The sequence below is a fragment of the Marmota flaviventris genome, unplaced genomic scaffold (assembly GCF_047511675.1).
Source record: "Marmota flaviventris isolate mMarFla1 unplaced genomic scaffold, mMarFla1.hap1 Scaffold_61, whole genome shotgun sequence".
Classification (NCBI taxonomy): Eukaryota; Metazoa; Chordata; class Mammalia; order Rodentia; family Sciuridae; genus Marmota; species Marmota flaviventris.
The window spans coordinates 667,989-692,465 of record NW_027288407.1 but is presented as its reverse complement, the minus strand read 5'-3'; the positions used below and the strand labels follow the sequence as shown (position 1 = coordinate 692,465).

The 24,477-nt window shown below is 34.2% G+C and overlaps 2 pseudogenes; both read right to left on the bottom strand.

The window, feature by feature from the left end:
• Nucleotides 1–5,550: 5,550 nt before the first annotated feature.
• LOC139704444 (guided entry of tail-anchored proteins factor 1 pseudogene) lies at nt 5,551–6,075 on the bottom strand (annotated as a pseudogene).
• Nucleotides 6,076–18,985: 12,910 nt separating this feature from the next.
• Nucleotides 18,986–20,359, bottom strand: LOC114083181 (dolichyl pyrophosphate Glc1Man9GlcNAc2 alpha-1,3-glucosyltransferase-like; annotated as a pseudogene).
• Nucleotides 20,360–24,477: the final 4,118 nt, after the last annotated feature.

Sequence of the window (24,477 nt, the reverse complement as noted above, 5' to 3'; positions counted from 1 at the left end):
TACAGACACATGTTCTGACACAGTGAAGAGTAAAATGTGAGTCATGTAATTACATGTTTTGTAAAAATGGGGAGGCAAGTGTATATCCTGTAAAGGATATAGTTAAATATATATATGCAAATTTAACATTTATAATTGAAAATAGGAGTCAAAATGCATGTGAAAATTTATATTGGGTTACATGGAGATATGTAAAATTTGGATTAGTTTTAGAGGTAAGGATTAAAATAATATTTTATTTAGGGTTACAGTTGGGGATAAGAATGAATATGTATACAAGAAAATATCAATATTCATAAGTTTGTATGTATGGAAATATGTACAAAAACACATAATCAAACAGGTTCTGACACAGAGGAGAGTAAATTGTGTGTCATGATATTATCCATTTTTTTAAATATGGGGTTGAAAAGACAAACTACAAATGATACATAGTAATATATATGAATATATTAAAATTATCATTGAAACAGAAGACAAAATATACTTTAAAACCTGTTTTGTGTACATATATTTAAGTAAAATTTGGTTTAGAGGTAATAAAAAGGATAATATTATAATTTAGTTTCTGCTAGGGTTAGGATTAAAAGTGAATATGTGTATCAGAAAATATGCATGATCATAAGAATGTATGTGTGAATATATATATATATATATATATATATATATATATATATATATATACATCATTGTACATATTCCGACATAGGAAAATATAAAATATGATTCAGGTGGTTACAAATTTTGTAAATATGTGGTTGCCCATATATATCCATTTTATGATATGCATATATACATATATAGACAAATTTCATGTATTTGACTATATGTCCCGATACACAAAAAAATTTATAATAGATTATATGATTTTAAGTAACATTTGGTTAAGGTATTGAGGATAGTTAAGGGCTTATATAAAATTTTGAATTGAGTTAGAGTAATGATTAAAATTTTTTAAATGTATATGGGGAAACATGAATATACATAAGACTGTATGATTGAAAATATGTATAAATACACATATTCCAAAAAAGGGAACAGAGAAATTTGAGGCATGGGATTACATATTTTGTAAATATGGGGATGAAACATATATTCTATAAATGGTTTAATGTAATGTATAGGCAAATTTAACATTGATAATTGAAAATACAAGCTAAAATATGCTTTAAAATTTATATCATTGTACATGGGTTTAAGAGAAATTTGGTTTAGTTATAAAGGTAAGGATTAATATTTCATTTTACTTAGGATTCTGCTTGCATTAAAGAATGAATATGTACCTTGGGAAATATAAATATTCAAAATAATATATGTGAAGATATTACATATCTTCTAACACAGAGGAGAGTACATTTTGAGTCATGTGATCATATATTTTGTACATATGGGGATGTGAATATATATATATATAAATATCTTACATTCAAAATTGAAATAAAATTCAAAAATAAACTTTAAATTCATAATTGGGGTACATAAATTCATGTAAAATTCCCCTTAGATATAAAGGTAAGCTCAATATTTAATTTTCTTTGGATTTGGCTTAGGGTTAAAGAACAATAATTGGGAAATCTCAATATTTTAAGAATATATATGTGTGGAAATATGCATTAAAGTGTGTATAAACATACATGTTTTAAGACAGGAAAAAGTATAATTTGAGTCTGGTAATTAAATATTATTTACATATGGGGACATAAGCATATAACCCATAAGTGGTACATTGTAATGTTTATGTAAATCAAGAGACTCATAAGAATTCATATTGATTTACATATTTTTAAATAAAACATGGTTTAAGTATTGAGGTAAGGTAGGGCTTAATATTTAAATTTGTTTTGGGTTAGGGTTAAGGTTAAGAAATGATAATGTGTATCAGGAAATATCAATATTCATAAAAATGTATGTGTTGTGATATGTATGATAACATATATAAGCATGCAGGTTGTGACACAGGAAAGAGTCAAATGTTACTCAAGTGATTAAAAGTTCTGCAAATATGGTGATGCAAGAATATATCTCATAAAATATGGATAGTAATATAAATGCAAATTTAATATTGATACATATTATGATTACATATGTGAAATACACATAAAATTTCATATTGGTATACAAGATTTTAAATAAAATTCGGTTCAAGTACTGAGGTAAGGTAAGTTTTTATGTAAAATGTTTTTTTTAAGTTAGGGTTAAAGAATTAACATATATATGAGGATATATGAATATTCATTAGAATGTACATGTGAAATTCTGTATGAAAACAGATACATACATGTTCTGACAAAGGGAATAATAAAATGTGAGTCATGTGTTTACATATTTTATAAATATGGGAAATGAAATGATATATATTATAAAGGATTTATTGTTATAAAATATGTATATTACATATTGAAAATTGAGTTAGAAGTAAAAATACCCTTTAATATTGATATAGGTGCACATGGATTTATATAAAAATTGGTTAATATGTAGAGGTAAGGTTAGGTTTAGTATGAAATTTTGGTTTTGAGTTAATGTTAGGATTAAAAAATTAGCATGTATATGTGGAAATATGTCCTGACTGGCAGGACACATCAACGAGGGCCGTGAACCTAGGTGGGGAGGAATGAAGGGACAAGAGACACGAGGGATGACAGCAAGACAGGAGTTCTGATCAAGTTGCAAACTTTTATTGTTCACACAGGGGTATTTATATGCTGGGGATGGGGAAGCTCTCTTATCGGCAGTTGCTGGATGTCTTCACAAGGTGAGATAACCTCAGGATGTTTCAGGAAGACAGATGGCCGCAGGATGTCTCAGGGAGATAGATGGCTGCAGGATGTCTCCAAGGCAGGATTTCTCCCAGGGGGCTGTTTCTTGTAAGTGTCAGGCTATTCTTTGAAGGAGAACTTCCTTCTAGCCCCTGACGGAAATATAAATAGTCCTAAGAATGTACATGAAAATATGTACAAAACATATATAAATATACATGTTGTGACACAGAGAAGTGTAAAATATCAGTCATATGACTACACTTCCTGTATATAGGTTGATTGGAGGATATATACTATGACATATATTAATATATATGCAGATTTAAATTTGATAATTAAAAATGGAAGTGAAAATACAATTTAAAATTTATATTGGTGTATTTTGATTCAAGTCAAATTTGACTTAGATATAGAGATAATGTAAAGGCAATATAAATTTTGGTTTGAGTTAGGATTAGGGTATAGAATGGACACATATGCTGGAAAATATCTGTATTCACATGACTGACATGTAAAAATATGTAAAAAAAACATAAAACATACATGTCCTGACACAAGGGAGAGTGTTTTGTAAATAACGTGATGAGACATTTTGTAAATATGGAGTTAGAAATAGATACCCTATAAATGATATAGTGATATGTATGTAAATTTATTATTGAAAATAGAAGTCAAAGTACACTCTAAAATTCTTATTGGTGTATAAAGGTTGAAGTAAAATTTTCCTTTCTTATAGAAGTAGTATAAGGATCAATATAAAATTTTGGATTGTGTTAAGGTTTCAGTGAAAGAATGAATATTTGAATTGGGAAATATCAATATTCATAAGAATATACTATAAAATTATGTTTCATAACATATATAAACACACATGTTGTGACACAGGCATGAGTAAAATGTAAGTCATGTGATTACAAATTTGGTAAACATGAGGATGAAGAATATATCCTATAAACAATATATACCAGTATATATGAAAGTTTAATATTGATAATTGAACATATAAGTTAAAATACACATAAAATTTTATCATAGTTTACATGCTCTTAATAAAATTTGGTTTAGTAATTGAGATAAGTTAAGTGTTTACATAAAATTTTGGTTTGAGTTAGGGTTATAATTAGCAAGTGTTTATGGAAATATGAATATTTCTAACAATACACCTATGAAATTATGTACAAAAACATACATGTAGTAATACAAGGAAGAATTTAAAAGTGAGCCATGTAATTACACATTTTGTAATGATGGGATGCAGGGATACATATCCGATAAAAGATGTAGCATAATACAAATGCAAATTTAACATTGATAATTGAAAATAGAAGTCAGAATACACTTTAAAATTCATATTGTTGCCACTCACAGTGGTGAACACCTGTAATTCCAGCCACTCTGAAGGCTGAAATGGGAGGATTATGAGTTTCAAGACAGCCCCAGCAGCTGCAAGGTGGTAAACAATACTGTCTCTAAATAAAATACAAAATAGGTCTGAAGATGTGGCTCTGTCCTTAAGTGCGAGTGAGTTCAATTCTGGTTTAAAAAAATCATATTTTGGTATATGGATTTAAGTAAAATTTGGTTTAGATATAGAGATAAGATAAGGGTTAATATAATCCTTGTTGGTGTTAGGATTAGCGGTAAAGACTGAATATGTATATCAGGAAATATAAGTATTCATAAGATTGTAAAAGTGAAAATATGAAAACATAGACACGTGTTCTGACACAATGAAGAGTAAAATGTTGAGTCATGTGATTACAAGTTAGAAGTCAAATATGTATCAATTCAAATTAACTTAATAAGATTCCCTATTTTGTTTTTCAAATTCATTCCAATCTATACAGCAGAAATATTAAATGTTTATAAAACATACTTAATTTGAAATGCTTTCAATACAAAACAATTCAATAACAAAACAATGCATTATGGTCTCATCAGTACATTTATAAAACACTGTAATGAAAAACTAACAGTTGCAAATAAGTAGATGATATACACTATAGAAATGTTCATCCAACTAATGACTTTAGACACAAAGAACACACAATGTCAATTAGTGTTATTCTTTCAATTTTACTACATGAGACAATAAACCAAATGTTCAAGTTCTAGTAGTTGTAATAAAATTAAGCTACTTTCTAAAATAGATATAAAAGTACTTAAGTTTGGGCTGAAGTTGTAGCTCAGTGGTAGAGCACTTGCCTAGCATGAGTGAGGCACTGGGTTCTATCCTCAGCACCATCTACAACTAAAAAATATATAAATTAAAATATTTTTAAAGTATTCAAATTTTTATAAAATTTTCACTTTCCAGTTGGCAACAGGACCACAATGTGCCAATAGAGCAAATCAGGAGTAAGGCATGTAGACCCCCATCCTGTTTCAAATCTGGTGTTACTGTAGAATACTGTAGAATACTGGGATTCTTACAAGAATTTCATATAAAGCCCAAGAACATATTCAATACAAAACTACCCTATGTACTTTGGGGTTTTTTTGTTTGTTTGTTTGTTTTGTATTTTTAAGCAGCAATCACACATTTACCTAATAAGAGAATCATTTTAGAAGTCATAATAGCTGGGATAGATGTGGTGGGGCACAAGTTTAACTCAAAAACTAAGGAGGAAGAGGTATGAGGATGGTAAGCTTGAGGTCAGGCTGGGCAACTTACCAAGAACCTGTCTCAAAATTAAAAATAAAAAGGACTGTGGCTGGGGTTAGGTGGTAAAGAACCTTTGAGTTCAACCCCCAGTTTAACAACAACAACAAAATCCCACAGTGGTATTCATCTTTCTTTTCGACTGAAAGGGTAAAGTACAAGGGGTCACCACAACTTGTTACAGACTAAAATCCAACTAGTAATTCCAACACCACCTGCTGTTCTAGCAGAGAAGGCTACCAGATGGTCTGGTGGTGTTATCCATTTCCTCAGCACAACAGTCACAGGGGCAGAATAATACTTCCAAATGAGTGACATCATCAAGGTAGCTTGCAATGTATAGAAAGCAACACTTAAAAATCATTTTATCTTGGCTAGTTGAGCAGTGCGTGCTTTCACATAAGTCTTGAGCTGGTCCACCATCTTGTTGATCTTCCATTCCAGCCTGGCATATCTGACAAACTCATCCATTTTGTTGACCATGGAGAACTCTTGCTTCATATCCTGGATCTCTGCCCTCATCTGCGGCTCTGGCTCTGCATCATTCTGCAGCACTCTGGACATGAAGGACGACAAGGTCAGAAGGAGGATCAGAAGGACATTGCATCCAAACAGGAAGCAGAGGACCAGCAGCCACGTCCAGCTGTGGGACTTGGTCAAGTTATTCCATTCTTCTCAGATACTCCCTGCGGCCCAGGCACCTCTAACAGAAGCTCCAAGGGGACCTCATCAGTAGGCGCACCTGCAACTGTGCAATGAGTCCCACTAGCCCTGCTTCCTTGAATGAGGTTTGTAAAATTTATTCCTACACACATTATATTTTTGATACTTTCTTTAATTGTTATAGCCCAACTTAGATTATGGATCAGCCCAATAAGCACCCTATAAAATGGAGGATATTAATAGATAAGACAAGATTAGATAATAGGATAAATAATGTTAAGTTATCCTGACCGTACTTAAAAGAATTTAGCTTTTGGCTGGAGTTGTGGCTAAGTGGTACAGCGCTTACCTAGCATTTGTAAGACACTGGGTTCAATTCTCAGCACCCCATATAAATAAAGTCCATTGACAACTTAAAAACAAAACAAAACAAAACAAAACCTTGCCTAAGTGACTCCATTTGGAAGTTCCAAAATGTAACCCTAGTTATATAACTTATTTCTTGTAAAAGTTGTTTATTTTTGTACTGCATGTGTTTGGAACAAGGATGTGGTTATATGCATTGGGTGGCTGATTGTTAACTTTAGCTTCTGTGTCCTCCTTGCTTGCTTGCATCTACAATTTCGAGGATGTTGTTTTTCCCCTTATAAACCTCATAGAACTTGCACCCCCGTACTGTTCCTGGCAGACACAGTTTGGGTCCATCAGGGAGCAGTCGCCAGCTAGCTAAATAAAGACTCTCCAATTTGGAAAAAATTCAGTTGAGAGTGTTTTCTGAGCTATACAGAAAATGGTATCTTTTTTAAATCTCTATTTATGAACATTCACTTCTACCATATATACAATTGATTTTTATTTGTATGTTGATCTTGAATCCTGCAATTTTACTATTACTTCCAGACATTTTTAAAAGATTCAGTGATTTTTAGTACAAATGTTCATGTTTTCTGTAAATAAAGTTAATTTATTTTTTTTATTTTTCATTAGTATGATTTTTGGTGTTTTCCCCCCCTTAACTGAGTACATCAACAGACTCTTTAGTAGCAAACCGAAAGAAATGATATGTACAAAACCCCATTTTTTTCTGAGGATTTGGTTAAGTATTCAGTCTATTGTCATTAAGTATTGTGTTTCTGATAAGTTTTTAATAGATTCCCTGTGTCAGATTGAGGCACTTACTTTCTATTCCTAGTTTGCTAAAATTTTAAACAGAAGTTGATATTGGGTTACAAGGAAATACTTTTCTACACTTATTGATTTTATGAATATATATGTGTATATGTATATGCATATTACATATATATGTCATTTTATATCATTGATATGAAATTGCATTGATCAATTTTGGAATGTTAAATCAACTTTTCATCTCTATGAAAAACTTTGGTATGATATATTAACCTATTTCATATATTGTTGAATTTTCTTTGCCAAGTTTTGCTTAGAATTTTTGCATCCAAGATCATTGTGTGGGGGGTTGGGGTGGGAGTGTTGGGGGGAATCATTAGGGAATTAGTGATCTTAGTTTGTAATAATATTCTCTTGCAATGCTCGTTCCTGGTTTTTTTTTTTTTTTTTTTTTCATGAGAATAATACTGGACCCATTAAGTGAGTTGAAAAGCACTTCATCTTCATCTTTTTTTATAGTTTTGTGTAAAATTTATTACTTCTTCCTTTTGTAATTGGAATTCAATATTGTTGCCACTTGAGATTGGATTGGTATTGGTAGAAGGGTTTTTAACTAAAATTTCTATTTCTTTTATAGATACAAGACAATTGACCAAACCTATTTCTTCTTGAGTAAGTTTTGGTTTATTTTGAACTTTGTAAGAATTTATTCATTTTATAATATTTGTCAAATTTATTGGCATAAAGTAATTCATAATATTTTCTGATTCTTTTTTGAGGGGAATGTGGATGAGTGCTTGTTTGTAGATATTCTGTCCATGGAAATAGACATGGAAGCATTTCCCCTGGTGAGCAAATTCCCAGGGGTGTTAACCGGTGCCCTGATTCCCACAATTGGCATACCCAGCCTTCTCCCTGTGAGGTAATTAGACAACTAAGCAGTCACTATGTGGTCTCCTTAACAATGTCCTTGGAGAGAAATTACTCTGTGTTTGTATTAAGGGGATCTTATCTCAGTTAGCTAGCACTTGGGTTAAAGAAATACTAATTAGAATATAGTCATAGTAACAGGAAGTATATATTCTTTGAGTTATAAACTCCCAGGCAGGGAAGAGTGGTCATTTCACTTCTGTACTTCTTCATCATCACTTCATTTTGCTCCTCTCCACTCCTCCTATCTGTTTGCTTGTACTTGTGTGTCTGTGTCTGTTTTTTGTGCACCTCCTTACAGGTATTCCTCCACAGGTGTTCCTTTACACTTGGTATTGAACCCAGAAGTGCTTAACCAGTGAACCCACATCCCTATCTCTTTTCATTTTTTTTTTTTATTTTGAAACAGGGTCTCACTAAGTTGCTTAGGGTTTTATTAAGTTGTTGAGGCTGGCCTCAAACTTGCAATTCTTCTCTCTCAATCTCCTGAGCCATAGGGATTACAAGAATGTGCCAACAGGACAAGTTGACTTTTCATTTAATATCCATAGAATATTTAATGATATAATGTCTCACATTCCTAATATTGGTAATTTGTGTCTATTATTAAATTTACTTGTCATTCTTCTAAAGATTTATCAAGGTTATTTTATTTGTTCTAGAGACAGCTTTTGTTTTTATGGATTCTAGAAGTGTTTTCCTTAACTGATTTCTGTGCTGATAGTTCTTTTTTCTCTGAATTCTTTAATTTCCTGACCCCAAATTGGCACTACATTATTAGCTGCATTCCATAACTTATATTGTTTCACTCTGAGTTACACAGTTTTGCGGCTTCTGATAGAATGCAATAATGATAGAATGCATTCACCAACCTAAAATCCCCTACGATTCACCTATTTATCCTTCCCCTCTTTCCTCCTAAATTCCTGGTAACTATTGAGTTTTCTAACTCTGTATAAATTTACCTTTTCCAAAATGTTGTATAGTTTAAACTTTCTAGTATATAGCATTTTTAGACTACCATCTATCATTTACTAGTATACATTTATAATACCTCCATGTCTTTTTATGGATTCATACCTCATTTATTTTTATTGCTGAGTAATATTCTGCTGTATGCATGATGTACTGTGTGTTCATTTATCAACCAGGACAAAGACATCTGGGTTGCTTCCCATTTTGTGATTATCAACAAATCTTCCATAAATATTCATGTGCAGGTTTTGTTGAACATAAATTTTTGACTCATTAAGACAAATACTTAGGCATGGAATTGCTGGATTGTAAAGTAAAACTATGTCTTTGCAAGAAACTTCAGAGTGGTCTTCCAAAGTGAATGTACGACTTTTCATTCTGACCAACAACCATGAAAGTTCCTTTTACTTCATATTCTCACTTGTATTTGATATTGTCATTTCTAAAAAAAAAAAAAAAAAAATAGCCATTTCAATTGTGGTATAGTAGTGTCATGTTGAAAATCCCTAATGACACATGGTATTATGTAGTTTTCAGTAAGCTTTTGTTCCATGTGTAGATTTCCTTTGGTAAAATGGGTTTTCAGGTTTTTTTAAATCTATTTACTAATTGTGTTTTTTCCTTATTATTGTATATTTGGAGTTACTTTTATACTTTGGATGCAGGTTTTAAGAAGATATTTGTTGTGTAAATATATTTTCCCAGTCTATGATTTGTTTCTTTATTCTTTCAACATTTTTTTCCAGAGCATTAGTTATTGACTGATTGATTGATTTGTTCATGCATTATTTGTGATGGTATCTCACTATATTGCCCAGGCTTGTCTTAAACTACTGGACTCACATATTCCTACCACCTCAGCCTTCCAGGTTCTTAAAGTTTTTCAATTTATCAAACTTCCAATTTACTAGTATTTTTTTCATGGATTATATTTTGCTATTGCATTTTAATATCCACTGTCAAATTCAAGGTCACCTAGACACTTTTTGATGTTATTTTATAAATGTCTTATATTAAAATTTTGGTTTTGAAGTTTAACTCATAGAAGTAGAAAGTAAAATGATTGTTACAAGACACAGGCATCAAAACAGACATGTCCTCAGTGGAATACCATAGAAGACACAGAGATAAATCCCTACATGTACAGTCATATGATCCTTGACAAGATATCAGAAACATACACTGGAGAAAAGACAGCCTTTTAACAAGTGGTTTTGAGAAAACTGGATAACATATGCAGAAAAATTTAATGAGAACCTTATTATATATTTCAAAATAACTAAAAGTAAGTTTAACATGTTTTACCAGAAAAATATCAGATCATTGAATGACTAGATAGATATGTTAATAAGCTTGACCTCTTAATAATTCCATATTGTATACATATATAAAAAATCATGTTACCCCATAAATATTTATAATTATGAGTTCCCAATTTAAAATAATGTTAATAATGTTAATAAAAATTACATCTAAGATGCAGGTTGAATCAATATTTATTGAAAGGAGTAAGGATTGTTTTAGTGTTATGGTTTGGATCTAGTGTTATGGTTTTGGATCTCAAAGGGCTCATGTGCTGAAAGCATGGTCCCCAGTGCATCAAGTTTCACAGATGGGGATTTTAGGAAATTATTGGATCCTAAGTTCTCTAACCTCATCAAAGGATTAATTTATTGATAGCTGAATAGACTTCTGGGAGGCAGGACCTAGTTGGAGCTAGTAGGTCATTTGCAAACTAACCTGGAGATTATCTTCTCCATTGCCTCTTTCTTTGCCTCTCTTTCTCTGCTCCCTGGCTGCCCTGAACTGAAAAGCTTTTTTTTTTCCACTAAATACTTCCACCATAATATTCTGCATCACCTCAGGCCCAAGAAATGGAACCATCCAGCCAAGGACTTCAACCTCTGAAACTGTGAGCCAAAATTAATCTTTCCTCTTCCAATTTGTGTCAGGTACTTTAGTATCAGCAATGAAAAACTGAATAGCACAGATCATATCTAGATTAATTTTTTTTCTTTTTCTTTTTTTTCGCTGCTGCTTTTTCATCTCTCCTTTTCCTCTTTCTCCATTTTCAACATATAAATATACAGAAACATACTTGGTTTGGAAAAATTATCTTTTCTGCATTGAATTGCTTTTGCTTTTTTGTAAAAGAACAGTTAACTCTGTTTATGTGCTTTCATTTCTGGATTCTCTGTTTTGTTCCATGGATAAATTTGCAAGTCATATAAGTTTTTTCTTCTTCTCCAATATTGTTGACTATATGGCTCTTAAGCCTTTCTATAAGAATTTTAGAATAAGTTTGTTAACTTCCACAAAATAATTTTTTTGGTGTCTTCACTGAATTGTATTGAATGTATAGATCATTTTGAAGAGAAATGACCTCTTGACAACATTGTTTTTTCTCATCTATGAGCATGAAACATCTTTTCATTTGTTTAAATCTTCTTTGATTTTTTTTCAATCAAATTTTTAAATTTTCCTCATATAGACTCTGACCATATTTTACCAGATTATGTCAAAGTATTCGTTTTCTTGATACTAATGCAAATAGTATTGTGTTTTTAATTTCAAATTCCCATTGTTCATTGAAGGTATATAGGAAAGTAGTTGACTTTGTATAGTAACTTTATATCATGGAACATTGTATAACCATTTCTTAATTATAGAAGTTTTTCTGGTTGAATCTTTGAGATTTTCTACATAAAAAATCAAGTCATCTGTGAATAAAAGCATTTAATTTCTTTATTCCAAATTTGTATACATTTTATTTTTTTATTTTTGTTGTTTTACTGCATTAGGTAAGAATCCAGGAACAGTAAAATAGGGTATTCATGACATCCTCCTGATCTTAGGAGCAATCATCCAGTTGTTCACATTATGTATTACATTGCTGTTGGGTTTCTTATTTTTTTTGATACATTTTTAAATCAAATTGAGGAATTTCCATTGTATTCCTAGTTTCCTGAAAGTTTAGTCATGAATGAGTATTGAAATCTGTCAGATGCATTTTCTGGACCTTTTTATATGATCAAATGATTTTTCTTCTTTAGTCTGATTGATGAGTTAATTACTTTAACTATATTTTGAATGTTAAGCTAGTCTTGCACACCTGGAGTAAATATCACTTGGTCTTGGTGTAGAATTGCTATTATGTATTGCTAGAATCTGTTTGCCAATACTTTTTTGAGGATTTAAAAAAAAAAATCTTATGTTCCTGAAAGATATTGGTCAGCATGTATTTTTTTCTATTTTTGCCTTTATCTTGTTTTGGTATTTAGCCCCATGGAATAATTTGGGAAATGTTCTATGTTCTTCAATTTTCTGGAAAAGATTATAAGTCATTGTCATCATTCCTTCCTTAAATTTTTGGTATAATTTAACACTGAAATTATCTGCACCTGGTGTTTTTTTATTGGAAGGCTGTTGATTATTCACCCTTTTTTAAAGATATAAACCAAACCTACTTAACATTATCTATTTCTGCTTTTGTGAATGCTGTAGACTGAGTTAGTATCCCTTTAAAATATATTAGTTGAAACATTATCTCCTATGTGATGATATTAGGAGGTAGGGACTTTGAAAGGCAGTTAATTCTGAGGGTGGGACCTCATGAGTGGGATTAGTGCATTGATAAGAGAAGCCACAGGGATCCTCACCCCTTCTGCCATGTGAGAACACATTCATCCATATTGCAGGAAGTGGATCCTCATCAGACACTGAAACTGCTGATGGCTTGCATTGATTTTGAACCCACTCATCCTCCAGTAAGATGAGAAATAAGTTTCTGGTCAATTCAAAATAACATCAATCCACCCGGTTTGTGTTTTTCTGTCACAAGGCTTCATGAATATATGAAGACACTGCGTTTTGGTATTTTGTGTCTTTCAAGGAATCAGTGCATTTTAAAACTCATAAGAATACATAATTTTCATAATATTTTTGATAACTTTTAAATGTCCATGACATCAGTGGTGATGAACTTCTTTTATTTCTGACATTAGTAGTTTTAAAATATTTTATGTTTGTTTCCTCTCCTCTTATCTTTCCTTCTCCTCTACCATTTTTTTTCTTCTCTCTTTGCTGTTTTCCCTTCTCTTTCAGTTACCTTGGCTTGGGTTTTATCAATTTTATTGGTCTTTTCAAAAAATGAACTTTTAATTTTTTTGACCTTTTGATATTGCTTTCCATTTAAATTTTTTATTGATTCTTGTTGTAATTTTTGTTTCTTTTTTTCTGCTTTATTTAGGCTCTTTCTCTATTTTCTTAAGGTGGATGCTTAAATTATTAGTGTTATATTTTTCCCGTGCTAAACTCTTACTTCTAAGTACTGTTTTCTCTACATCCCTCAAATTTTGACCAAAAGTTTTAATTTTCAAAATGCTTTCTAATTTCTTTTGAGACTTTGGCTTATGTGTTATTTTGAAGTCTATGGTTTGATCTTCAATATTTTGGGAATTTTGGTGTATTATTCAGTTATAGTTTTCTACTTTACTCTGTTGTTGTCCAAGGATGTGTTTTGTGTGGTCATTATTCTTTTAATTTGTTCAGTTGTGTTTTATATCCTAGCATGTGATCCATCTTGGTTGGAGCTCTATTTGAGCATGAGAAGAATGTCAATTGTGCTATTGTTGGATGAAGTATTCTATAAATGTCAGTTATTTCCAGTTAATGAGCAAGCATCACTTATCATACTTGGCTTCTTTAGACTGAAATATATGGAAATGTTAATCTCTTGAGAGTGGGAAACATAGGATAAACTAGCCAGAAAAGTGGGTGTGTACCTCTCCCTCCCTAGCATTGCTAGCAGCCAGCCAGGTTTAAGATTTACTTTCCCTGCCTGCACTTCCCTGTATTACCACCAGAGCAGCCTGGACATGGGGCTCTGCAGGTGTGTGGGGCAAGGAGTGCAAAATGGCAGATGAGTGGATGTGTCTGCAAGTTCCACCTTTGCCCCACATCAGAGAGGAGAGAAAAGGCAGGAAGCATGTGCACCAAGAGACCTCTGCATCGAGTGAGATATTGGATGTGGGATGGAGGAACCTCAAATACTGTGGACGTGAACCCGGTTCCTGGAACGTTGCTCAGGATGCTCACTCTTTTGAAATTGTAGACCTGCAGCACAGTAGTGGTGGGGGTACTTGTAAGTACAGCAAATATTTTAAACTTATATTGAAAACTTAGAAATTGTGTTGTTACTGTTAATAAATATTGGCAAATGTAATCAGTGGTCTGTTTCTGAAAATGAAGCTTTAAAAGTATCTCCAAATCCCACCACTAAAATTGTTTTTCCTCTTGTTGCATCTAAAGTATAAGAAGCATGTTTTGACTTTTGTGAATCTAAATGTAGGCTGCTGTTTTGTATATTCTTTGAGTAAGTGCAAGTTCTAGTGAAACCTCAGATTAGTGCTAGAATATTGACAGGTGAGATGAGGTGAGTGCACATAATAGGAACTTGCAACTTATGCCATTTCATTACAAATGTGTTTCATAGGAACTATGTAAGAAAAAGTAATAGAGGTGGAACTGGCTCTGTCCTGCATAGTGTAGATCCTTGCAGTTGCTACTCTGCAGAGTAAAGTGGACCAGAGAACTCTGGCACTGCACTGGCAGGCAGAGCATCATGTACAAGAATAAATCTGGATTTTTCTGGCATTTTCTGGGAGACTTCCAGCTCCTCTACCTAGAGGGCTTTTGCTTAGTTGAAAAATGGTTTGTCATTCAGGTTGTTTTAAATGTTCAAATGCTTGTATTTTGTGATGTGTTCTGTTTCTGATTTTTGTGGGTTCAGGGTAGTCATGTGGATTGCTCTGCTCTGCATTAACCCTATGATATGCTAGCCAAATGCTTTCAGCAGACCTCAAGGCATTTTAATCTGACAATTAAAAAAAGGGTTTAAAAATCTGGATCACAGGCCTTTTCTTTTCTTGAGGAATTTTTAAAACATTCCTCATGTCTTTCACTCTCTCCATTCTTCATTAAGATTTTTTTTTAATTAGTTGTGGCTGGGCGTGGTGGTGCACTCCTGTAATCCTAGAGGCTCAGAAGGCTGAGTCAGGAGGATCATGAATTCAAAGCCAGCCTTAGCAACAGTGAAGCACTTAGCAACTCAGTGAGACACTGTCTCTAAATAAAATACAAAATAGGGCTGGGGATATGGCTCAATGGTTGAGTGTCCCTAAGTTCAATCCCTAGTACCATCCCCCCCTCAAAAAAAAAAAAGCTCATTGTGGGCAGGAGGACAAATTAATGTGATTTTCAAGAAAGTCACTTTGCTGCCATGTATTCAGATTAAGTTTTGTCATCATGGGAAAATTTAGCCTGAAGGGAAAGGCATTGCAAAGTTTCTCTTCCATCATTCATCCCTCTGTGCCAAATGGCTTAATGATTTCATTTCACTCATTTAAGACCATAGTGTATGTGAGTCCCTGAAACAAATGAACATTTCAGACACAATTTTAACTTAGCTTTGTGTAACCACCACCACAAATTAATTAAAATGGAACATTTACATAAAAACCTAATCATTAAGTCCTGCAAGAAAGCATTGTTATTTTGCTAAGAGATTTAAAAATAACTAGACTAATTAATTTGCTTGTAGAAATGAATTACCAGATAATTCCACAGAGTCAATGAAGTACAATTAAAAAGTAAGTCACTGGATGTCACTATTACCTGGAGGAAATGTGGCTTCAGAAAACTTTGCCATGAGAGGAGCAGATGGCTTTGCTGCCTTTCCTGTTTCCTTAGTTTTAATTGCATAATATTGATGTTGTTAACAGTTTTATTCTTTGTTTTCCATTGGTATTGCATTCCCTGGAACCCAAGGTGGTGCCCCCTCTGACACTGAGCATTCTTTCTAAAGAGTCACATGTGCAGGTGCTCTGTGGGGAAGGGCAGTACACTTGCCTGCAGTGAATGTGTTTCTACACTCAGCTTTCTGTGGCTCTCTGGATGACTCTGTAAATTTCAGTGCTAGCTTTTTCATGTATCACCTCTTTTTAAATTTGTTGTATTTAGTACTCAAATTAATGTTAAAAAAATAAATTGGCATTGCCATGAACATTTTAGATAATAAGGTCAATCTCCATAGGGAAGAGATGGCTATTGATGGTTCTTCAAATGTCAAGATTATATTTAAATGGCTTGTGGCTTCAAAGGTTCAAATAGACTAGAAAAATTATGTTTGATAATTCCTTAGGGCTCCCATTCTGATAGTATGAATTGTGGAAGTATAAATAATGGAGAATAGGACTGGGGCTGTAGCTCAGCAGCAGAGTGCTTGCCTAGCATGCAAGAGGCAGTGGGTTTGATCCTCAGAACCACATAATAATAAACAAATAAAATAAAGGCATTATGTCCATCTACAACTATAAAAAAGAAATAATGGAGAATAAATGTTATTAATCTTATTTAGGTATTTGTGTGTATGTGGGTTTTTGTGTGTATGTGTACACAAGTAAGACACAAAAAACTTGTATTTTAAATCTGTTATTACCAAGTCTTTAATAGCTATTCTCAAGTCTGTGCTATCTTCTGAGAAATTAAATTAGTTAATTAATTAATTAATTTTGCTTTACTGAGGATTAAACCCCAGGGCACTTTACCATTGAGTTACATCCCCCGCCTTTTTTCTTTTTCTTTTTCTTTTTTTTTTTTTTTTTGAGATGGGGTCACCCTAAATTGATTAGTGCCTTGCTAGTTTGCTGAGGTTGACCTCAAACTTGCAGTTCTCCTGCCTCAGCCTCCTGTGTTTGAGAAATTTTAATGAGGATATTGCCAGCAGGGTGGAAAATCAGGTTCCAATACAAAACCATGGACCTCAGTGATGCTCAATGCTTTTGCTGGCTAACCTTTATTTTCATAAGAAGTGCTTTAAAAACTTAAATAGTAGTTTCCTGTAGACTTAATGACTAAACTGAAATGTTCTTGAGAACCAACATGAATGTAATGAGATGCACATACATATCTAAAAAAAAATGCATAGGTCTTCTTCCCACACAGACTGAATGTCATTTTTCCTCCATTTATAGCTGGTTCTCAAGAGGAAACCATTCTTCCCTATGTGTCAGCTTGCATGAGGTTTGGTCATGAGAGCAGCTCTTCCAGAACAGGACTTGCTGGAAGTTGCACTCTCAGAGATCATGCACATTTTTACATGATTTTTTTAATCAGCAGGAGATTTTTGAGTCAGATGAATTTTGCAGAGAGGGTAAAATGTTTCTAGATAGCCTGTACCATTGGCTTGTGTTTACTTTTTCCTCCTCCCTTCCCCTTCACTCCTCTGCCTTTCTCTATCTTTTCTTTCTCTATATACTCTCTCTGTCCCTGAGGATAAACCAAACTGTGTGGACTGCAACTATAGTCTATGACACAGGATCTATTATTTTAAAAATATGAGCAACTGCGTGGGCTGCCTTCTAAAACTCTTTTAGTCAAATGAGAGTTTTTTATGTGGAACTGTTCTCTTGAAGGGAACTCTAGGGGAATTTTGTACACAGATTCTGAGTGAGAGTTCTGTTTTCTTTATAAGAGGTTGTCATTTCCTTCACTTCCTACTGGGAGACACAATTGGAGGAAGAAGAAAATGTTTTATCATTTTCCCTGTGAATCTTCCATTTATTAATTTCTGGGTATTTGGAGGAAGAAGAGGGAGAATAATAAAATGTCCATGTTTTGATTGTTTGTCCAGTTCTTTAAATCTGTCTCATGGATTGTCACTCTGATATATGGGGTTCACTCTTCTCCCATGTAGCAAATACACAGTTAGAATATAACACCTGCATCATTTTCTCCATTAGGTAAAGCACAAAATTTACCTGACAGCTTCTTTGCCCCCACTACACTAAGGAGGATTGAAGTACATATTGAAGTACATTTTATTCCTTGATGGTGATATCTGAGGAGTGGCCACACTTACAGATCCATGGAGTCAATTCAGTGGGTAGGTCTGACTTGGAATCTCCGCACTTGTAATTTTTCTCCAAAAGCTTCCTTTTGCTTTCTTCCCCAGTCAAAAGTGCCCTTCATATTCCAAGAAAAAAAATCTGGGTCAGTATAAGTAGGACGTACACTTTGAATCACTCTTCTAAGAAAGATAATGTTTGTTTTCATCCATTTCCATTGATGTCTTCCCTCCTCTCCATTAAGTTCAAAAAATCACTCATTGAAATGTCCCTGACCATGACTGGGGGTGCAGGCCAATCTATTTTGTTGGCCTACATGGGAAGCAAACCCCTGATGTTCAAGTAATATGCTTGACCTGAGGAATCTCCATATTGATACCTTGATTTGAAGATTTGTATACTTTCTTCATTGAAGCCTTGTGGAAAGCATTACTTTTTATTATCTTTGTTATAGTGTATTAATCCTACAAGTTCCTGCACAGTATTACCAGTTTCAAGTATAAATATGCACAGTGTCACCTAAGAGCAAGACAACTGTAGTGTATAAGATATTCTTTTTTTGCAGAAATAAAAAAATGCCATTTTATTTATGTTTCCTTCAGTAGAGGAGTCTAATTATCCTTTATATCCTGACAATGGTTGACATAGTCTACAAATAATTATGCTGTTAATCAGACTCTGTTAGCTTTCAGAAAACATAGCAGTGTGAATGATCTCAGACAATTTTAACAGAGGAAGATGAGATTTTTTTTCAGATGAATTTTACTGCTTATGGAGGGCAGTGGCTTCTTACCATTGTAACAATCAGGTTACTAGGCTCAACAAGGCCAATTATGGAAGAATGATTCTCTAAACAGATCTACTAAAATGAATGGCTCATGCCACAAGCAACTTTCTTCAAGTTCTGATTAATTTCCCATGAAATAATTGCTTTGCCTACTTCCAAGCAGTTCCTCTATTCATTGCTCCTTTTCCTTGCTGATAGGAGGACCAGTCAACACTGAAACATACAGTATGAACCAAGCATGTGTGATGCCCACTGCACAATACACTGAAGTCAGTAACAAAGGGAAAAAAGGAGCACTTCAGCTTCCAGGAGGTAAAAGGGAATACAAATTCACAGCAGATTTCCAGAATCCCCAAGCCAAGGAGGTAGAAAATTTCCATCCAATTAAAAAGAGGTTTCTTTTTTGAGTAGAATCTTCAGTGAAGAAATACTATAGATTGAGAATAGTAACATGAGTAAGATTTTAATGGGAATTTCTGGTGCAGTGAAGAGCAGAGAGAAGAGGGAATAATGTCCTGTTGTGGTCAGAATCAGAAAAATTGAAGCATCTCCTGCTTTTTCCACAGACAAAAGGATCATTGGGAGAATTTCGAGGAGTATGGCTGCTTGCCATTGAGTCCTTAGGGATCTTGTTGGGATCAAGAAGTTTCAATTCCAAACCAATGACAGACAGAACTTTGCCCAAAGCATTGTATAAGGCCCAGAAGTTTGAAGCCCAGTATGCATGGCAGAGGCCCCTCTAGAAAGTAAAGAGTTGGGAAAAGACTTGAGGCAGCTGGTTTAAGGCTAGGAAAGGACCCAGTGAAAGAGCAGAAACTAGGAAAACAATGAGGCCCAGCAAAATAACACGGACAAAGCTAAAACTGTTCCATCAGACAGACCCATCTGGTTTATTTATAGCAAAACAATAAGAGCATAGCAGGTATATACTGTAAGCTGGTGCTACATAGAAGTAGATGTGCTTGAAATGTAGGAGAATGGCAAAGAAAAATGCTCCTTCCACATGCCTTTTCTGAAATAACCGTGCAATGGAGAGCAACATTAATCAAAATAGGAATCCATTGTACTGGAAATGAATATCTGTAATACCAGTGGCTGAGGCAGGAGAACTGCAACTCTGAGGTTAGGCTGGGCAACTTAATTAATCAAGATAGCTGGATGTAGTGATATAATTCAATCTCATAGACAGCATACATAAAGAGTGAATCTGTAAAGATGACAGAAAATCTCTGGAAAAATAAGGTTCTTAAACTGCAGTAGTTCATATTATGAACATTATGCATCACTTGATCAAAATATTTGGCAACAAGTGACAGGACATATTCAAACCACACAAAAAAGCGGGGTAAGCCAAGGTCCACTCTGAAGTTGCCTCATAATACCAATGTGATATTTGCAAACTGTGAATGATAGCAAGCCAGTTGTGGTGTACTTCAAATTCTGTAGAATGGTAGGTGGAAATGAGAAAGCATTTGAGGAGAGTCACCCAGATCGCCAAAGCAGAACACCAATTGCCACTACCCATTAGGGTTCCGAGCACCACCATTGCTGCAGCATTGCACACTTTCCATGTATAAGTTATTCTTACCTGAGAACACAATCAAACCTAAGTACTTTGTATAAATCACAGACATGCAGAATGGAGGCTCTTAACAGTTTCCCATTTCTAGGAATATAACATCTTGAGCATTTATTAAAAAATTATTTAATAGTGTCTTTGTTAAACTCTCCAAGAGTTTTCTCTCAGTAGTCAAGTCATTTAGTGGACATGGATTGTTTGTCTTTATTTGATAAATGCTGTCCACACTCTTTATTGCTAAAGGAACATGTTCAATCTCAAGTAACACTATGAGAGCTAAGAGGGTCAATATAGTCTATAAAGCCTTGAATAACAGGGACTAAACTTTTGCTGATATTTTTACTGAGTCAGGCTCTTCTTTCCTCAGTAACATGCTTGTTGTTTGCCTATAGTGAGTCTGATCTGTATCAACCTGGTGTGTATAGGAAGGCTCCCTGTGAATAGGAAACCATGCATTGATGTAGGCATTGGGGAAATAGCCTTGGAAACAGGGATCAGTGTCTTTATGGACATTTGAACTTGGAGTTTTTAAAAAATAACTTTTGACAAACTAGTAAACAGATCTGTATTCATAGTATGTGAACACATTTCCCAGAAATATGAAGACTAGGATGTGTTTGCATACTTACAGAAAACAATAGCATTTTCTTTATTAAAAGTTCATATGACTGCTGAGCCCATAGTGTCAAGTGAGGAGAGATCCAGATTTGGTGGGGTCTGAAGCTTGTGGAATTGTAGGAGATTCTTTAAGCAAAATCAAACTAAATGACCATAAGGACCCATTCTCAGTGCCCCTGCCAGGCCTCTAGGGTATTATGAGGAGAACTCAAGCCTCATGTGCATTAGAAAATCTTCTGTGTAGATTATTTGGGAAAAGTGAGATCAAGTCATTCCAAAGTACCTGATAAAGGGCCAAAAACTGTCCTTAAATAAGTAAATGTTGAAAATATGGTATATATATACACAATGGAATTTTACTCAGTCATAAAAGACAATAAAATCATGGCATTTTCAGGTAAGTGGATGTGTTATGCTAGAATTCAGGACCCTCAAAAGACCACCAGAGACCAAGATCAATGTAAGCTGCAAAGAGGTGTTTATTGCAAGCTAGCTCTCGGTCCTCCTTGCAGACACAGCAACTGGTGAAACTGAGAGGCCCTGAGCCCAAGGTTTGCAGCAGTTTTATACATTCTTCAGGGAAGGCAGGGACTTCACATATATCATAGCATCTCTTGGCAAATCATCACACACCACGGGAAAATCATAAACAACTTTAAAACATGATTAGCACATTCACTGGTGGGAAGAATTTGGGTAGGGGTGATTGGTTACTAAAATAGGGGGATTCATTTGAACTGATTGGTTTAAGCCATGAGGGGTGTAAGTGCTGAACTGCATGGTTTCCCAACATGTTATCAACCATCATAAACTACTGGGAGGGTCATCTGGCATCCTACGTATTTCCCTGTCTCATACTGATTGGTGGCTGCTAGGGGGTTGCTATGGGTCACTACCTAGTCTCACTGAGTCAGGGACACCTGGCTCAGCAGATATCTCCTGTTATTTGTAGATAAACAACTCAGCAGTGTGGGTATGTGCCTAGGAGTGCTCTGTGAGTCTTTCCAAGGACAAAGGTCACACCCCCTTCCTTGGACAGGATTTGTTCTGAGGTAGAGGCTGGTTTTTCAGATGGAGTTAGAGAAGATAATACTAAGTAAAGTTAGCCAATCCCCAAAAAAACACATGCCAAATGTTTCTCTAATATAAGGAGGCTGACTCATAGTGGGATAGGGAGGGGGAGCATGGGAGGAATAGACAATATCTAGATAGGACAAAGGGATGGGAGGGAAAGGGAGGGGCCAGGGGGTTAGCAAGGATGGTGGAATGTAATGGGCATCATTATCCAAAGTACATGTATGTAGACACGAATTCGGTGTCAACCTACTTTATATACAAACAGAGATGAAAAATTGTGGTATATATGTGTAATAAAAATTGTAATGCATTCCGCTGCTGTGTATTTAAAAAATAAAATCAATAAAAAATAAGTAAATGTTATGGTTAATTTTCCATTTAAATCAAAAAGGTGGGGCTGGGGAAGTGGCTCAAGCTGTAACACGCTCGCCTGGCATGCATGGGGCACTGGGTTCGATCCTCAGCACCACATAAAAAATAAAATAAAATAAAGATGTATGACCACCAAAAACTAAAAAGTAAATGTTAAAAAAATTCTTTCTCTCTCTTTTCTCTGTCTCTGTCTCTGTCTCTCTGTCTCTCTCTCTGTCTCTCTCTCTCTCTTTAAAAAGAAATCAAAAAGGGATATAAAATATAATATTTCTAGGTAATTGTGGCTCGAAGTGTATGTCCTACCTATAGTGATCCAGAATTATTTTTTTCTTGGAATATGAAGGATAATTTTGACTGGGGAAGAAAGCAATATAATATATATACTTTTGAATATAAAAGTGTAAAATAGCTTAAATGATTTGAAAGTAATTGATCTAGGGTTTAGCTGTAGCCTCAGGTTTCTAAATAACAATGATGAATTAAACTTTAGGATATTTCCCTCACTTATTTTGTTTTTAGAACTTTAGAAGGATTATTTCAACAGACAAAGTTCTTTAGTGTGTCTTATAAATTTTACACATTTCTACCTGCCTCTGAGTCCCACTGAAAATCCAGTTGCCTTAGGCCTGTGGTGCTAGTATTGAATACCTTCTTAAAAACTGCACTATACATTTCTGTATATTTCTGAAAGGCATAAAACCAAATATAAAATGTTTCTCCAAAATATAGATATATATATATTTCCTAGTTTCAATTCTAAAGCATAAAATTATGTGTTTTAAATGTTTTTTTTCAAATCACTGCTTAAGAAAATTCTGTACCACTTTTAAATACTGCCAAAGAGTGTGATAGTGTGACCTCTCAGTCTTCTACAAAGCCATTGTTTAACAGGTGTTACCATTGTGTGCTGGTGAGGAGTCCTTGCTTCACCGAATGCTGAAATATAACACCAGAGAAGCACAATGAGGCAAGTGTAGAGTGGAGAGCAGAAGCTTTATTAAAACAGAAAAGACTTCTCCCAGAGGAAGAAGGGGAACCAAAAGGTGGAATCCGTAGAAGGGGGAGGTCTTCACTTTTTTATAGCTAGGGTCTTCTTTCAGCTTTCCCACATTCATGGTTCTCTGGTTCCCTTTATCTTTAAGTGATAGAATGCAGGTGGGAAGGCCCAAAAGTGGGAGATAGGTTGGCTGGAGGAGTAATCTGGGCAGGAGGGATCTGTGGCAGCTTTTGATTAGCATTTTCTTGTTGGCTGGGAGCTGTTTCATTAACATTTCTTTAATATTGGGCTCTGGACCTTGGGGACATTAACATTTCAATCTCCCCAATGCTGCTCTGGTTTGCTGGAGTCCATTCTCTATGATGGACTTCATTTTATTTAACTTAATCTCTATTAGACCCTATTTACTTAACTACAAACTGTAAATATGGCTTCACAGGTACCCATTATTTCTTAACATCTAGGATAATACTCCCATAGCTCTATTATTCATTTATTATTTGACTATAATTGAAATACTGAAATGTTACCTGCTAAAGTGATGTATGCATTTTTGCAGATAGGAAAGATAATGATGTTAGTGTCCTCTAGGACATTAATTACTTTTTATGTAATCTACCCACCTCCTTCTCATGTCCTCTCAAAAATGCCTGTAAATTTCCACTTCCTCAAAAATGTACTTTCCCTGGATCATTTGTTGATGAGCTTACAAACTTTCTATATTTGCTTAAGAGTCAAACACTTTTGTTAATTGCTTTGAACTGTTTGAAAATGGTGCTATGACGTAGGCATTGCACATGTCATTTTGTGATCATAAAGCTGCTTAGTTCAGTTGTCCCTTTATACAATATATCCTTTCTTGTCCATTAGAAGCTTTAATCTTCAATAATGGAATAGAGAGCCAGCTTGGAAAAGAGGTAAAAGTATCATTAGATTTAAAATACTGGGTATTTTCAATGTGTAAGAGTAAAAGAAATTGAAGTTAAAGTGTAAAAGACAGGGCATTGTAAAGTTTCTAAGC